This window comes from Cryptomeria japonica, chromosome 7 (assembly GCF_030272615.1).
Source record: "Cryptomeria japonica chromosome 7, Sugi_1.0, whole genome shotgun sequence".
Taxonomy (NCBI): Eukaryota; Viridiplantae; Streptophyta; class Pinopsida; order Cupressales; family Cupressaceae; genus Cryptomeria; species Cryptomeria japonica.
The window spans coordinates 662,985,343-663,001,253 of record NC_081411.1 but is presented as its reverse complement, the minus strand read 5'-3'; positions in this window follow the sequence as shown (position 1 = coordinate 663,001,253).

The window sequence follows — 15,911 nt, the reverse complement described above, 5'->3', positions numbered from 1 at the left end:
GATTTGAGGATTTGAGATATCACAGGAAAATTAAAAGAAAACTTAGTCCAGGGAATTCTTCTGCGACTCTGGAATCTTAAATAGCATTTTGTATGTGAGATTGAAGTGGAATTTGGAAAGATTGTGGAGACGAACAATGGCTTCTTTGGAGTGATCGACAACAGGCTTGGTCGAAGTGAGGGAAAGGACGAAGGTTAGGCGATTAGAATAACTTTTGTAAATGAATTAAAAAAAAAAAAATTGTGCGTGGAATCTGAATCTGTGCCGACTATCGAGTAAATTAACGAGTCCTTTTGGTTAAATATGGATTTATTTTATTTTATTTTTAATCTATTTTCATTGTTTATATCATAAGCTATATTCACTCAAAAATCTTGTACACAATTTAATCCACAACAGTTTTTGATTTATTCTATGGATTGTGGAAATCTCTTATCACTAAGCTTTATGATGTTTTATCATTGTGTTGAATTATGTGACGTTAAAGTTAAAAATTATGCAAATAAATAATTGCTCAAAAAATATTATAAAAGTTACATGAGTGTTGTTTTCTATGAAATTCATTTTTGTTATTTTTAAAATAATATTTGTTGTATTTGTTAAAGGAATTAAAGGCTAGTGTAGATATCTAAAATACATCTATTTAAAACAAGGCCGCGTTGTAGCATAGTTCCTGCCAAAAGTTGGCAAAATTGTTTTACTATTTGAAAGATAAACAACTTAAAACATAATTGAGTTGCTTAAACAGTTTGAAAATAGATTTGACTTGCTCGAGCAATTTGAAAATAAATAAATGAAACATAGAAATGTTTTTATTTTAAGTATTTAGTTTTAAATAATTATACTTCAAGATATATGTATATGTATGTATAATAATAAAATTGTTTTCTTTAACATATCTGCAAAAATGTTTAGTTTTCATAATGAAATATTTTTGAACTTTAGAAAAGATTTTTTTGTTCTATTATTACTAATAGTTAGGAAATATGTAATAATAATATTATAATATTAATATTTAATATAATTTTTTATTGAAATATTTATAATTTTTATTTATAATATAACATTATTATCTAATAAGTATTATGTGTATTTTAATAAAATATTATCTTAATTATATTATATTATTATTTTCAATAAAATATTTATTATTTTTAATTAAAAAAATAGAAAATTAATATTCAATTTTTTTTTGGTTTAATTCTCATATTTTAATAAATTTTATTTTTTCATTGTATATATAAAAATTAAAACATAGAGTTAAAAATTAATTTGCTTTCAAAAACCTAAAATATAGAATAATAATTATTTTGAAACTAAAAATGAAATCTTAATAAATAAAATACATAGTTTTAAATGAAAATAGATTAATCAATTAAGTTTAAAATTTTAAAAAGAATTTTACTTTAAATTTTTTATGAATTATCAATGCCACGCGTCAGGTAGTATTAAAAAACTATATAGATAAAATAAGTTTTTTTGACAAATCTGTAAAAAAGGTTTACTTTTGGTAATCAAATATTTATGAACATTGAAAAATAGTTTTTTACTTGATTTTTATTGGTTGTTGTTAAATAATTTATTCACTTGTTAGTTATTTTTTGAAAAGGAACCCTCGCCTATAGTTCCAGGCAGGAACTAAAAATACCTAGAAATATGAATTTGGAGCTATTTTATTTACTTAATTTTTTTTTATTTCTTTTTAAACTATATTTGCTACATAGAAACAAATAAATTTTATTATATCTAGTTGTTTACCTTTTTTTTTCTAATATAAATTTTATACTCTTTTTGTCTACTTTTAAAAACAATCATTGATTATATTGGTAATTACAATTTCTAAATAAAAATAAATTATTTACATCTAATTTTTTAATTTATATTTTGAAATTTTAATTTTAAATATTTTTTAATTAAAAATAGAAATTTATGAGGTATGCAAAGGGGGACACCAATATTATGTCTTACAAAGGCTCAAGGAAGAAAAAATATTGATGAACTTGAAGAATTTTGGTTTTATGAAGGATAAATTGATGCATTTGGGGCATGCCATCTCACCTCAAGGGTTGAGATGTATTTAGAAAGATACATGAAATAATAGAGTAGCCTACACCTAGGAGCATGCATGAAGTTTACATGGATTAACTAGCTTTTATTGTAGATTTATTCAAAATGCTAGTGGGATATGTGCACCCTTAAATGAAACCATAATGGGAGATAAAAATGAGTTTAAGTGGATAATAATAGTAGATAAGAGTTTTGAATTCTTGAAGAAAGTCACTGAGGAAAGTTAGTATTGGTATTACTTGATTTTGCAATATTATTTCAAGTGGGAAAACCATTAGAGCACTTCTTAACCAAGAGGGAAGACCTATAACATATTTTAGTCTTTAAAAAGATTAATGATGTCAGAAAAAGGTATTCCATTTATAACCAATAATTTATGTCATAGTGCAAGCTTTAAAGAAATTGACGAGCATTATTTTCTTTCTAAGGAGCTTGTGATTTATATGGATCACCATGTTTGTAATTTATCAATAGATAAACCAAGCTTAATTGGTGAGGTATGAAGTGGGTAGAAATCCTACAAGGATATACCTTTGTTCTCAAACATCAAAGTGGGAATTCAAATTAAGTAACAGATGCATTGAGTAGGAGAATGACACTATTGACTAAAATGAGACCCGAAGTAGTAGGTTTTGATACTATGAAGGAACTATACATAGATGATTTGGAATTTAAAGATGCATGGACATCATGTATGGAGCCTATTAGTGTGAATAGGACATCATGGATGGATTACTTCATGCAGGATGAACTATTATTCAAAGGACAATAGTTATGCATACTTCAAGGATCAACAAGACATGCTTTAATAAGAGAAAAATATTGTGGTGGTTTAGCTGGACATTTTGGAGTTATTAAGACTATATGGCACAACTTAGTGAAAGATATTATTGGCCAAGGATGAGGGATTTTTTTTAAAAAAATGCAAGGATGTTAATTTTGTCAATATTCTAAAGGAGGGAGTCAAAGTACAAGACTATATCAATCATTACCCATATCAAAGAGACCATGGGAAGATGTAAGCATGGATTTTGTGCTTGGAATTTTGAGAACATGGTGAGGTAAGGATTCTATTTTTGTGGTTGTTGATAGATTCTAAAAAATGGCTCATTCTATAACATGCAAGAAGACCAATGATGCTACATATGTTGCAAATTAATTTTTCACCAAGGTTGTTATCTAATTGCATGGCTTAATAAGAAGTATAGTTTCATATCATGACACTAAGTTGCCAAGACATTTTGGATGAAATTGGGTATATATTTAAATTTTATCTCTACATATCATCATTAAATGGATGGATAGACTAATATTTTTAATCAAAACTTGGGAAATTCACTAATGTGTTTTGTTGGTGACAAGTGTTTAAAGAAATGGGATTTAATCTTGTCTCAAGATAATTTTTCCTACAATGATTTAATCAACAAAACTATATGTAAGAATCCATCTCAAATTGGTAATGGTCGGGCATGCACATCAAGATTGGAAACACAGTTCGGTATGGTCCAAGTGGCCTATAGGTTGTGTCATAAAATATTCTTATCTCAATATTTATGTATCATATGACTTTTATTTTATGCTCCATACCATATTTGTTTCTATACGTCTTCTACTAATGTGGATTAACACCTTTGTTTAATGTTTTTTCTTTTCTCATTACTCAAGGCATTGTCATTTATCTTGATGGTTTGATTGCATTCATCCACTTGCCTTAAGTCTTAGTGCTCTATCATCAATGTTTTTGTTGTTATCTTTGTTCAAAAAATAATAATTTGAAAGAGTTCAATAGTCCATAGGATACCAAAGTATTATGTCCAATCCATGGGCATTTAGGAGTGGTCAATCTTTTACATTTTTTTTATCATGGCTCCTTTGCTCATGAAAATTCACTATGGTATATGCCTTGTAACTATTTTCATCTCCATGATCCCACCATGTTGTTCCTTCTCATATTGGAATTAATTTATTCAAGAACTATCTTATGCATCTAACAACAATTTTTGGACTCAATATTCTATCTTCCATCTTTTCATTCTTTGTGTATGCTCTCTTTGTAGATAAAGCTAGTTAAAATTGCAGATAAAAGTTGGTTAAAACTAGGATTAAAGTTGGTTAAAACTGTAGAGGCTGAAAAGATGTATAAATGGATGTTGAAAGACAAGGTAGAGGCAAATATTACTCGATATGGTGCCTTGATTCATGCATTTTTTGAAGTTGGGAATGAAGAAAAAAATGTTCATTACTATAGTGTAATGAAAGATGGTGGTTTTGTAGCAAAATTTGTAGTATATAGCCTCTTTGATTATGATGCATTAAAAATGTGGATTTTTGAAAGAAGTTTGAGAAACACAACATGTTGAAGAAATTGGATGATAATGTAGACATCTTTTCATCAAGTTGTATGATTTATCTTTTTACTTGGTTTGGTTTATGCCCATAACGAACAAAATAAAATATTGCAACATTGGAACTTTTCATTAAATAAAATTGACATTTTTGCAACACGATTTTTTTTTTCATGATCAACTATATCAGACTCTTCAAAACCAAAGAGAATTTGTTGTGGATTCATCATGTGTGACCTTGAAGGTTTAGGCAAAAAGGTTATAAGTGCCACGAATGAGTTGATATGAATGTAGGATAGTCCTAATGTATCTAGGATTGTCCTAATGAACCTAGGGGTTAGTGCAGGATCATGGGGGGCCAAAAAGTGGCGATGTGAAAAAAATAGCCTTCTCCACTCGCCTAAAAATGCGAAAATCCATGTTGACTTTTTACTTGGCCTGGGTGTCAGTACACCTTGGCATAGTAATTACCTAAGGAAATCAGATATCGAATATCCGATTTTTATTTGTAATTTTAAATTAAAAAATATATTATATAATATATAATGTAATATTATATATTACATTATTTATAATATATAATATATTATTATATTATATTATATATTATATAATACGTAATATATAATATAATATTAGATTATAAAATATTATATTATATAATATAATAAAAATTATATATATTATATAATATATATAATGTAATAACATATTATATAATACATATTATATAATGGCTTACTTCGGAAGTGTTTCATGTGTTAACTGTGAAGACCCTCTCGACTTCTAGATTAGGTACCTTTTTCACATGGAAGATTTCATCTATGATGCACTGACGAGGCTATTTGAGACTATTCTCAACGACCAAAGGCATTGGTGCGATGCAACTATCTACGTAACAATTCTACTCCCGCTGGTAGACATTCTCGAATGCAAGGAGAAATTGGTGGTACTACTGGACGGGTTCATTAAGCCTAATGTGGGTGACTTGGTGGCAGACGTTATCCTACAGCTTCCTGGGGTTCCATGGATAAGTATCTTGAAGGGATACTTCAAACCAGAGAATCATCTCCCATCGGATTGTTCAGATTCTGAGGAGTCGAGAGAGGATTCTAGTGAGGAAAAAGAGCACGAGAGGTGCTTTAGAAGGCTGTGGGAGCTACAGAAAAAAGGGAGCATCTAACTGCATTCATTGAGAATGCATGGGAGGTTTTTTGATGCGCAGTTTTTAATGATGATCTAACTCCATTCGGCAGGCTCACGAAATCCCCCGATTGGTGGTTATCGAATAATTCAACCTTCAAAGTTATCGGCATTGGTGGTTATGTTGCCATTTTCCTAAATGCCATGCAGGGCAACTAGATGAATTTGCTTGCTAATAGGTTTGAAAATATACCTAAGTATGTATTTGAATCCTATTGTCATCGTATTTTGTAATACTCACGATGAACAACTAGGGAACTTCATATTGTAATTAAGCATTCGAAATAAATATAGGGTGCTATCCCCATACATGATAGCACTTACCCTTAAAAGAAAAAAAACGTATTATATAATATATTATTATATTATATTATATATTATATAATATATAATTATATTTTATAATATAATATAATACGTATTATATAATATAATAATAATATATTATATAATATAATTTAAAAAAAAATTAAGTATAAAAATCGAATATCCGATTTTCTAAGACAATATATTTGGACTGTGACAGCCCGTGAGTTATTTTTAACCCATGGGCTACGCGATTTTGTCGAAATCCGATATCCGATTGCATCCGATATCCAGTTTTTCGCCCAAAAATTGCTAAAAAATACATTGAAAGGTAAGATTTTTATTGTTTTCAATCATTTTCATTGAATTTTTGTATTTTTTTAATGTTTATTTGTTTTTTCATTGAAAATATGGTTTTTTTCATGAAAACTAGGTTTTTTTAAATCAAATACAAAATTGTTTAAATTTATTAACTAAATTCAATTGTTTACATTCAATTAGGTTAAAATGGGGGATAACAATGAAAACATTGATCAACCACAACCGCAACAACCAAACCCTCCTTTGCCAAACCCCCCCTCAATTCAAGATTTGATTACACAAAATTTGAATGAATTGAGGGGGATTGCAGATGTATATCGTAGGATCCCTCATCTAAACCCAATGCTTAATCCTCTCACGTCGAACATAAAGAGTATGGAAACCATGACTGAGGAGCACAATGTTGCCCTTTTGTGGCGATATTCTATGAGGGAACAATATGCAGATGGCTTGTCGTATAAGGAGATCAAGGATCTCAAGATATCCAAAGCCGCTATCGCCTCATTGTTTGTGAATCCCTACACTGGTCAACCCGTAGACCCCCAAAAAACAAAACTTTCTTTTAAATGGTGCACAAATGATGGTATTGTGAAAAACTTTTAGGATCGTTGGTGGATGGTTTTCGACAAAACACCCAACAAGAATCTTGATGTCCCCTTCTACTTCATATAAAAATTGTATGCTGAGTTTGTTTTAGGCAAACATGTGAACTACTTTGACATCCAACCTTTCCAGGGTGTGGGTTTGGGTATGCCCCAAAATAGACTTGGGGCAGTTAGAGTAGTCCAGGGCCCATATGTCCCCCCTCCTCTTGTTGATCCCCCACCTCCACTGCAACATCCAGATATCATTTGTGAGGCGGCTTCACAGACCATATCGGCTATTCACTCTTTGAGTAGCCTTTTGGTTTCTCAGGCTGGGTCAGTAACTCAACCTACTTTTGATGGTAGTGGTTCATCTGGTGGTGCTGACATGTCGTCCTCGGCTCCACACATTTGCATGCCCCATAGTTGTGTCATGTGTGGGCACGTATGCTTGGGTCCAGTTGGACAACCTGTTGATCCTCCTACAGATAGTGCAGATTATGAGGTGCATGAGATGCACGATGCACCAGATGTTATGACATAGATTGGAGGATACCCTGGGGATTCCTCACATGCTAGAGGCAAGGAGGCACTGTCATCATACATTGATGATGTTGTGGTAAGATTTTTATTTTCACGGTTCATGCTATATTTTAAATGAATATTTATAATCTAGATAATATTAAGTACTAATCTTTATTTACATGGTCTATTTAATAGTTGATGAGCAAGGAGGAGTGGACACAGATTCAGGAGGGTACCTTGTCATCCATTTCATTTGGCCTTGATAGCTTGACAGTACATATATTATTGCACCTAGTCATTTGTATTTTATTGTACATACATGCTCATCATTTATATTGGTATTAATTAGATTATGTAGTAACTTGCATGTATATCTTATTTTACTCTTGTAGGGCACAAGCAACACGAGTGCGGGGTAGTGTGATTTAGGATTTGGTATTGCAGTTGGAGACAAGGGAAAGGTAATTGAATGCAAATATGATTGAATTAATAGTTTAAATAACTTATAGTGATTATACACGTCTAGACATAGATTGATAGTTTCATATACTTGTTGTGTATATGTACAAAGAATTCTTGGCTTCACATCCTTGTTGACTACACCTAGTATTTTTGAAGATGAAGAAGAAGAAGAGATGCCTCGAGTACATGTGTGTTTATTTTATTTTGTGTTTGATAGATATAATTTGTTATTATCAGTGACAATTATATGCTAACTTGTATCAATGTCATTTTTGTGAACATATGTAGGTTGTGTATGAAAATATTGAAAACATACCTCCTCTACGGAAGACATACATCAAGAGTCCTACAAAGCCGAAGAGAAAATGTGGAGATGAGGTAAACATGAATAGTTCAATTATAGTTCATTTTTATGTTAACTTTTCAAATGTGAATTATATAATATAATTAATATTAATCATGGTTTGTTTTATCTTGTGCAGGATCCTTCAGAGCCGAGCAGTGTGGCAAAGAGGATCGACTTTGACGATCCATCAACAACTTAGGATGTTATAGATAGTTTTTGGATGCTTACATGTCTATTTGGCATGTATATTTTGTAAATGGATATACATTCACGTATATAGACATGCATTTTGTTTGAGTTGGCGTTTATGCCATATTTGTGTATGGACATACATTTGTAATCATTTGACATTTTTATATATACAGAAGTTGATATTTGATCATATAATTGTTGCTCATCTGTGCATGGTGTTATCATGGAAATATTTAATCTTCATTCCAATAATTAACAATGGTTAATAATGGTTAATAATGGTTAATTAATGAAAAATATAATTCATTTCATTTCATCTTAAGTGTTTTTTGTATAATAAACAATACAATTCATTTAATGAACAATACAATTCATGAACAATACAATTCATTTAATGAAATATACAATACAATTCATTTAATGAGCAATAATTGATACAATTAATTATTACCCTATGCATGCTCCTCTTTTTACCCCCCACTTGGTTGAACGCTCAGGGTCATACCCTACCGATGTCATCCCTTGAGCACCCTAAGTGCTAAAAAAAGTCAAACTTTGACGGGCCCTAACTTGGAATTTGTGGCACTTGCTAACAATCCGTTTGAACCTATGGGGCTAAGAGAGGGGTTCCTACAAAATCCTATCTTTTTTTTTCAAGTTTCCCTACGGTTTTATTAGGGCAGCATTTTTTCGATTCGCAAAAAATCGTCAGTCTCATTCAATCGAATGTTGTCACGTGGCCAATTTCTCATTCTGCTCGTCATGATAACGAACCGTCAGCTCCAACATGTCCAGGTAGGCATTATTACCCTATGCATGCTCCTATTCCCCCCCCCCCCCACTTGGTCGAACACTCGGGGTCATACCCTATCAACGTCGTCCCTTGAGCACCTTAAGTGCTAAAAATTGTCAAACTTTGACAGGCCCTGACTCAGAATTTGTGGCACCTACGAATGATCCATTTGAACCTACGGGGTCATGAGAGGGGTCCCTAAAAAATCCTATCTCGGTTTTTCAAGTTTCCCTATGGTTTTATTAGGGCAGCATTTTTTTGGTTGGTGAAAAAATGATCAGTCTCATTCAATTGAATGTTGTCGCGTGGCCAATTTCTCATTCTGCTTGTTGTGATAATGAACCGTTGGCTCTGACATGTCTAGTTAGGCATTATTACCCTATGCATTCTCCTATTTTCCCCCCCCACTCGGTCGAATGCTTGGGGTCATAATCTATCGGCATCATCCCTTGAGCACCCTAAGTGCTAAAAATTGTCAAACATTGACTAGCCCTAAATCAAAATTTGTGGCACCTGCTAACAATCTGTTTGAACCTATGAGGCCACGAGAGGGGTACCTGCAAAATCCTATCTCAATTTTTCAAGTTTCCCTACGGTTTTATTAGGGAAACATATTTTTGGTTGGCAAAAACATTGTCAGTCTCATTCAATCAAATGTTGTCGCATGGCCAATTTCTCATTTTGCTCGTCGTGATAACGAACCATTAGCTTTGACATGTCCAATTAGGAATTATTACCCATGCATGCTTCTATTTTGCCCCCCACTCGGTCAAACGCTCAGGGTCATACCCTACAGACATTGTCCCTTGAGCACCCTAATTGCTAAAAATTATCAAACTTTGATGAGACCTAACTCGGAATCTGTGGCACATGTGAATGATCCATTTGAACCTACGAGGCCATGAGAGGGGTCCCTAAAAAATCCTATCTCATTTTATCAAGTTTCCCTACGGTTTTATTAGGGTAGCATTTTTTCGATTGGCAAAAAAATCGTCAGTCTCATTCAATCGAATGTTGTCGCGTGGCCAATTTCTCGTTCTGCTCGCCATGATAATGAACCGTCAGCTGCGACATGTTCAGTTAGGCATTATTACCCTATGCATGCTCCTATTCCCCCCCCCACTTAGTCGAACGCTCGGGGTCATACCCTACTGACGTCGTCCCTTGAGCGCCCTAAGTGCTAAAAATTGTCAAAATTTGATGGGACCTAACTCAGAATCCGTGGCACCTGTGAATGATCCATTTGAACCTACAAGGCCATGAGAGGCGTCCCTACAAAATCCTATCTCAGAATCTATGGCCCTAACTTGTTCAATGAAAATTATAGATAAACAAGCATTGCACTATAGACACATAATGATCATCAATATTTCCATGTATTGTATACACATAATTACCATTACACTTGCATGTGACATCCATGAAGGGATATGAAAACATGATTTTTTTTCATTATCAATACAACTACACCAATGTACTCATGCATAGATACATTGTATATCATCAATATAACTAAACCAATTTGCTCATGGACATTGTATATCATCATAACAAAGTTACATCAATTCACATCCATATGCAAATACAACATCCCACTTCAACTGCATCAGACATCCTCATGTCCTAAGAGAAAAGATTACGTACAACAATGCCTGCATATAAATGAAGACCAAAATAAGTAACCTTTTTATGCGGAATGAATGTGCTATAAGAAACAAATTATAACACTTAATACAAATTAGTTTGTCAAATTATAAATAGATCATTTGAAACATTTTTAAGACGTACAAGATTGTATAATTACGAAACTTACCAGTTTCTCTACAAAGTATACAAGCATAACTTTGAAGAAAGACACATGTTGATTAAAGCCCTTCTCACTGCATTTCTCTGCATGGTTGAAGACAATGGTAGATATGGTCATTTCTAAATAGAAATACATTCACTTGACTTAATGTTTATGCACAAAATTTAATCTCATTAATGCACAAAGGAATATGTACCATCACCAAGAGAGGGTCTTGTCAACGGCGAATGATCTAGCATGAACCTGCATTTTTAAGAATTGTTAGTCTACACATAAAATGCATGGATGAACATAAAGGCTTTATGATAATCACTTCAACTGAAATGCATGATAATAAATGAAAAGGTGGGATTATATACCCTAAAAATGTGTCCCTTCAAATTATATCAACATAACCCACTATGTTGACGCAAAAATCATAATGTGATACTATTGTATATCATCAAAAAAGACCTGCATGAGCATAAAGGTTTTGCGATGATTATATCATCAAAAAGTGTCAAATAGTGTTGTCTAATAACAAAAATTGTAAAGCTCATCAAATGCATGATAATAAGTCATGTTGCAAAAATATGTCCCTTCCAATTATATCGAGTGTACCTGCTATGTGCATGCAAAAACCGTGTTGCCAAAAAAAAAGTTCATCAATATACCTACATTTTGAACACATCCTTAATATACACGTAACAAACTTGAACATTAAGGTTTAATGATCATTGTTTGAAATTAAATGCATGATAAAAAAAATAAGGCACCATTAAAGACCTACTACTCAAGTATGCTTGAAGGGTCATCTCTTTGCTTAAGAGTATCCAGTATTGCTTCATGATCACAGTAGTCATTGTTCATAGCTATTTGGTCTTTAGTTTTGCTTGATGCTTCAACAACTTGACATTTGTAGCTATAATAAGGTGTGAATACATTATAATGGTTTTGTGTCTCTCATAGTCTTCAAATGTAGGTATTCCATTCTTTCTAATCATGTATGTTCGCAACCAAGTTCCCACAACAACAATTGAACCTGTAGGATATGTGAACCCGTCATCATCTGCCACTGGTTGTGTTAGCTTATGTTTTCCCTGTACACATCGTGCGAACCAATATTCTGATCTCTCTTCATTCCCTTGCGGTGCAATACCTACAAAAACATGTCCTGGATATTGTTTGAGATAAAGGAGTTAGATATTGGGGAACCCACCTATCAACCCACTCACTTGACTCGCACTGATCCCAATCATACCGAACACAACTCTGATAAAAACAAGCCAACGCTCATGTCCAAATGGTCCATGTACTTGCATCTGAGATGAGAAATGAATGCATCTTTGAAGAATATTTAATTGTTTGACAATCCAATCTATCTCCCACTGTGCCCTCCTCAACCAACCAAAAGAATCTGGTCACTGCTGAATCAAGAGTACCTCCATGTGACAATGCTGAACTACACCAATCAACAATAGAACGTGCATCAAATAAATTTGCACCTGAAATCCTCAATTTCTCCTTAACTAGAGCTCTCTTCAAACATGCACCTGCTCCATCATGCTCCCCCTTCCCATGCCTTGCCTCAAAAAAACACCAAATATGAGGTATACGCCTCTCTACATGCATTCTACTCAACCACTAAAACATACGGGCATTCTTGAATTGAACTATACAGTTATCTGACCATATGATATGTCGATCAATTGCAATATATTTCTCATGCAATAACTCAAAAAATTTCTCGAAAGAATGTTGCACATACTTGGAGGAGTGTGATCTATCATCACTCATATAAAAATGATACTCCCTGATTATCTTCCTGTCCTCTTATGTACTATCAGGAGCATGTCTATATGTAATGTGAACAAAAATAGCAATCTGGATTGAATTTTAGTACTAAGGCTGTACCTCATTCAGTGGTTGCAATGTATAGTTCTCTGCAAAATCAACCACCGATACAATAGTGCCAATCGAGAAAGAGTTCTTACACATCTTGAACTTTTGATCCAACCACTGAGACCTATGGGTGTGCCTTGCATACTTGTAGAAAATATTTTCCTTAAAATCCAAAATAAAATCAGCAATACTCACTTCTCTTGAGACTATTTCGCATCTAGAATCTTCACCTCCACTCTTCGAAGTATATTTCACTGTCTCATATCTTTTTTTCTCAACATAATTCTTTCCAAACTCATGTTCGTTGCCCTCATGAAAACATGAAATAAACTTTGACAACCCACCACATTCTGAGCACTTCTCATTCAAACAATCATTTCTATAGAAATAGCAGCCATCATCTCTAGGGCATAAAAATAGATCTTGCAAGTCTCTTGATGATCTCAGAAATAACATTACACCACACTCTTGCAACATCTCATTAGTATGCATCGTAGAACGAATATGACATAAAAGTACATGGTACATTGAAAACTCCACATTGTACTTGTGACAACAAGTATTACGAATCTTAAGAGGAACACAATAAAATGGCTTCAAAGATTCAAAGGCCCTTTGTGATATTTGCAAAGTTGGATGTACTTCACAAAAAAAATTGTACAACATTGTTTGGCTTGATTCCATAAATGTTTCGGATGCAGTGTGCGATCTTGGTTGTCGATTCTTAATTTCAAAACGTCCATTACATTGGGTGACACTCTAGAATTAGAGTTCCAAAATTGTTGAATCTCCTCCTTCACATTGTCAGTCAACTTTCTATCAACACATGGAAGCCTCCCACCAAAATCCCATGTATCTTGTTGAAGTGGATCGTCAAGTCTTTGTTTTCATGCAAGTGCTCTATCCAAACTTTTACGGTTTATGTTAAAATCAACACAAGTTTGTCTCCTTTGACGAGCCTTCCTCAATTGATGGCTTACTAAGGAGGTTGTAATCACTCTTCGAGTGGCTCTCTTATCTCTTTCTTTGGTATTCTTTCCAATAGAATTGAGAGAGTCAAATAGATTTTTAGCAATAATAGAATTTCTCTCCATCTTCTTGTTCGTACAAATGTTCAATTTGTTTAGCAATGGTCTCATCTTTATCATCTTTAGCAATTGAACAAAGAGATTGCATTGCTCGGTCAATGTCTTATTGCTAAAATTTTGGTTGAAAAAATGTGTAGCCCAAAACCGAATGGTTCTTGTTGACCTTTTGCCTTCAAGATTCACAATAATGTTCTCATTGATTTCAAGTAACCATTTTTGGGTTCTTGAAGGTCTTGGATTTGGAATTTGTCTTTCATCCATGAGAGGGTCTTCATTTCTAAAGTAATTAGGTGTTACATATGGTTCACTTGGTTGAGCGATTCCACCTTCAATGTCAAAGTTTTCCACATTTTCACCTCCAATGTCAAAATTTTCCACATGTTCACCTCCTATGTCAAAATTTTCCACATGTTGAGCATTTTCATTATCACTTTCAACATTTTCAACATTTTCAAAATTTTCTCTTTCAAAATCTACATTTTCATTTTCAATAACTTGTGGCACATATTCAAATTCAATTTTCTCTTCACTTGAAGTAACATTAGAAATATTTAACATACCTTGTCTTCTCCTCCTATGACCTTCTCTATCTCTTTCTCTATACACTTCAATTTGGTCATTTGAAAGTTTTCTTTTGCATTTAGACTTCTGACGTCTGCTACTCCCCATTTACCTCCACAAAGATGCTCCTAAATGATTGACAATGTAAGATTTGACTTTAAGAATCTCTCAAAAGCACAAATTTGTCTCAACATGTCTGAAAACCCATGATCGTCGACAGAAAATAGAATATGTAGATTGTGGGCCGTTGGAATCCATAAAATGGCCCACAAGGCTCTTTTTAATTTACAAAAGTCAGATAACGGATTTTAATGTATAAATTTGTGGTCCCAAATTTTTTTCCTGTTGTAGGCTTTTTTTTTAACTGTTGCCACATTAATGGCAATGATAGAAATCAGATATCCGATATCTGATTTTATTACTCATATTTTAGAGAGAGAGAGAGAGAGAAAGAGAGAGATTAGGAGAGAGAGAGAGAGAGAGAGAGAGAGAGAGAGAGAGAGAGAGAGAGAGAGTATGTTGTCCTTAGGGGTCATATGGTGTCTTAAGAGGTCGTAGGACACCATATGACCCCTAAGGATAACATACAACCCCTTCCCTCCTTGTCTTTATTATGATCTGTACAAGGTCCTCTTCCCTCGAAATAGCTTCTTCCACCCTGAAATATTCCTTCGAAAACCCTTCCACCTCTACCTCTTTGCTTCTTCTCATGTCTTTTGTTCTTCTCTTTTGCTTTCAATGCATATTGGTAAGCTTCTTCAACACTCTACAACTTTATTAGACTGAGTTCATCTTGTATAGACATCCACAATCCATTCAAGTATCTAGCAACTTGTTCAATCTCATCATCAATATGTCTGGATTTGATATTCAATTTGTAAAATGCTTCGATATACTCCTTCACACTAGATTCCTTTTGCTTTAGATTTTGCAACTTCCAGGACAGTTTCACTTGATAATCGACGAGCATAAACTTTGATTTCAACTTGCTAACCAATCTACTCCCAAGATTTGATCTTCTCTTTACATCTTCTTTGTCTATCTACTCACAAATATTCCCACCAAAGAGATGCATGACCTTTCAACTTAGATCAATTTTCTTTATAGACATATTAAAGGTAGCCATAAAACATAAAAGTTAAAATTGAATTAAAGACTTAGTTTTTTAAAATATTAAGAATTAAAGATAATATCTCTTTACATGTGTCAATTAAATTAAATAGTATAATCTTAAGGTTCAACAAAATCAATTAACAATCTATATAAGCCAATATCTATTTATTGAATAGTCATATGAATAACTAACTAATGTGTAGTTAATAAAATTTTATTTTCTTCTAAAGAAAAAATAGTTTTCTTTGTAGAAATTTATTAAAGATATCTTCCAAACATAAAATTTAATATTGAATTAAATATATATATATTTTTAA